General features: G+C 36.6%; 1 protein-coding gene across 1 annotated transcript in view; it reads right to left on the bottom strand.

The window, feature by feature from the left end:
* LOC119587349 (GTPase-activating Rap/Ran-GAP domain-like protein 3) overlaps nucleotides 1–224 on the bottom strand; it is a 420180-nt gene that overhangs the window by 44258 nt on the left and 375698 nt on the right. The window lies entirely within an intron of this gene.

The raw sequence follows: 224 nt of genomic DNA, 5'->3' as shown, positions 1-224 counted from the left end.
GCCATTTTCGTTTTTTTCCAAAGTTCACATAAGGATTAGAAACAAAATAACAAAAAGTAAGGAATGGATGTAAACAATAAGGTTCCGAACACATATAATCAAGTATTATCAACAGTGCCATTATTGGGACGAGCAGAAGTAGCAGTGGCAGTAACAATAAATCTTTGGTGTAACCCCCTTCCCCCTACAGCAATAATAAAAAAGTCCATGTCGATGCGTTGCTT

This window comes from Penaeus monodon, chromosome 22, assembly GCF_015228065.2.
Source record: "Penaeus monodon isolate SGIC_2016 chromosome 22, NSTDA_Pmon_1, whole genome shotgun sequence".
In the NCBI taxonomy this organism is placed as follows: domain Eukaryota; kingdom Metazoa; phylum Arthropoda; class Malacostraca; order Decapoda; family Penaeidae; genus Penaeus; species Penaeus monodon.
This window is presented reverse-complemented; position numbering and strand designations above follow the sequence as displayed.